A 2,727-nucleotide genomic window follows, 5' to 3' on the forward strand; every position below is an offset into this window, starting at 1 on the left:
GTTCACCAAGAAAGTAACCTTCTATAGTCTTATTTCTTTTCCCTTTTCTGGGCATTTTCCCAGCCAGTGACTTGACCTCTGAATATTCTCCTCACACCCACCTCGCCTCCTGATCCTCCCAGCCAGCGCTTGGGGTCTGAGATTCAAATGCTGCTTCCCAGCCTCAGGGCTTTTGGCTGGGGCAGGGCTGCTATTCAGTGTGAGATTAAGTTCAGGTGGTCAGTTGGGGGCAGGGCCGCCTCACGGGCTCAGTTCCCTCAGGGGCTTTATGCAGAGACCTTCAACAATGGATCCAGGCTCCTGCCTGCTTGGGGAGCCCTGGTCTGCTGCTGCCTCAGCTGCTGCCTCCCAAGGGGGCCTGAGTTAATGGGGCACCCCACTCCCCTGTCGACCCGCCAAAGAGACCCTCTCACCGACCCCCCATCACCTGTGGGTGGAGGGACCTGTGCGGCTGCTGGAGATTCCATCTCTGAAGCCCGCTTGGATCTGCTCTCGGTGCCGTGGGCGCTGCAGGGCTGTGCTGGGCTCCCAGTCCGAAGGGGCCCAGTCCACGGCAGGAAGGACCTTTTGCGAGACGTTTGCATTACATTAAGGATGCAGGTCCCTCTGGAACAGAAATCTCCTTCGCTCCACTGTTCTGTGGCCTCTGTTGCTCTAGAATTCGCTGTGAGTTCCTTTTTACAGATATTCTATGGGTTGTGGGTTCAGAGCTATGTGTATGTGCGTCTTTCTACTCTGCCATCTTGGCTCCGCCCCCGTCTTTCCTTTTTTTTGATATTTCAAGTCACCCACAATTCCACTTGCCACTGGCAGGTGACAATCACCACTGTACCAACATAGTTAGAAGCATCAAGTGTTGTTATTCATCACATATTATTGGTGGGCCTCCATTATCTTTTAAAAATGAAGCAGACTTCCTTCCATTCTTCTGAACATGATCTTCATTCATTTTCTCCAAAGCTTCTATCTCAGCCAGGAAATCAACTTCATTATCTGCTGGTATGTTTAAGCCTGACATAGCATTGAAGAGGTCTCATTCACCAAGGGCTTCACTTACCCCTTCTTTCTGAAAATCTGTGATACATTCTTGCAATCTTGAAACAAGAACTCTAGACCATGAGGATGGGTTGGCTCCACAGAATGACTAATGTCAATCAATCAGACCTTTTTGACATGCCAAAGCATGTTGTACTCACTCAAATCAGCATGGACAAGACTGCACTCCTGATAAAGCTGCTGCATCATATGGAGGGTTTGATAGTAGACCTCTTTCATGTCTTCACTACTGAGTTTTACTTCCTTCACTTTGGGAGCTGGGACTTGATGTTTGCCAATAAAAGACATGACCAAAATGTATTTCTTTAACATTATGACTTCTGGGCAAAAGATACTAGCCCTTTGCATTCTTGTTAGATTGTGCATTTCTTTTTCTGCCCACATAAGGATGACCTTTTGTGGATTCAATGAATCGATATTTAATCGATCTTTAAACCTGAAATCATCCTTAATGTATTTGTCACGATTCTTGAATTCATTAAGAGTTGTTCTAAATACCATTAGGGCACATTCTGAAGGTAGAACCTTATTATCTTCTTTCTCATCTTCCATGCTCCCTCCATATGTATGAAAGACAACAGATTCCTTTCCTGTACTAATATAGTCAGTGATTGTCTCCAGCATTCCAGAATTGACCATCTTGTACATAAGTAAATGTGTTTTATGATCTACTGCTTTTTGCACTGTAGAATGTTCCTTTTTCTCATGAACACAGGCACTCTGACGTTCCTCAGAGTAGGCATGTTGTTTTAAAGCATTGAAGACCTGATTTGGTAGTTTTAAATCCATCCCAATTCTATCTCCTACTTGGAATCCAGGTGTAAAATTTTCCACTCATGCTGTATTCTTTCTTCCACACACTACTTCATCATTTTTGGTGGTAATATCTTTTCCTTTTCCAATAAAACCCTTCTTCGGAGTAAGAACAAGTTTAGCTGCTCTGTAGGGATCATGGCGAGTATCCTGCAAGTCACCTTCATCTTCAGAGCTATCACTGTCCTCATAAGGAGTCACCATTCGATAATTTTCAAAGGAAATGGAAACTTTACTTTCTCCATTGAATTTCTTTTCTTCACGATGAAGTCGGACAACATATTCTCTGTCAAACTCCATCTGCAACATCTGAGTCAGCATTAGATCACTAGAAGAATCAATATTTTCTCCAGTAACAAATGGTTCTTCAGCAACAGTGACAACTTCAGGGAAAGCAGCAGCTTCATCTTCTAATTGTAGCTCTTTAGCTAATTGTTCACTCATTATGTCAGCCAATGAACATGATATTGTATTTTGAGGAGTGCCCCAAGGACACTTGTTTGGCCCCCAAGTCGACCCTGGCCTGGCCTTAGGAGTGGCGACAGTGACCAGATCCATCTGCGGAGGACACACATAGAGAGAAGTGAGTGGAAGAATGAGAGAGCAAGCACCATAGAGATCTTGGACGAGAAGGTGGAGATGGTGGAGAGACCCGGTCAAGACAGTGCCAGTGAGAGCCGGAGGCGCAGGAGACAGATGTTGACTAAACCTCTTCTCTTCCACCCTGGTGATGACAATTCTTGACTTTCCAATGTTTTTTCTCCTTCCTTATTTTCAGGGAAAACCATCACAAACTGATACATTTTTGCCCATGGCCTGATGTATTTAGAATGTATAATATTTAATAATAGTCTCTGC

At 44.6% G+C, this 2,727-nt stretch overlaps 1 pseudogene; it reads right to left on the reverse strand.

Moving 5' to 3' along the window:
• Window positions 1-793: 793 nt before the first annotated feature.
• LOC140523379 (serine/threonine-protein kinase RIO3 pseudogene) lies at window positions 794-2,427 on the reverse strand (annotated as a pseudogene).
• Window positions 2,428-2,727: the final 300 nt, after the last annotated feature.

Source organism: Notamacropus eugenii, chromosome 2 (assembly GCF_028372415.1).
Source record: "Notamacropus eugenii isolate mMacEug1 chromosome 2, mMacEug1.pri_v2, whole genome shotgun sequence".
In the NCBI taxonomy this organism is placed as follows: Eukaryota; Metazoa; Chordata; class Mammalia; order Diprotodontia; family Macropodidae; genus Notamacropus; species Notamacropus eugenii.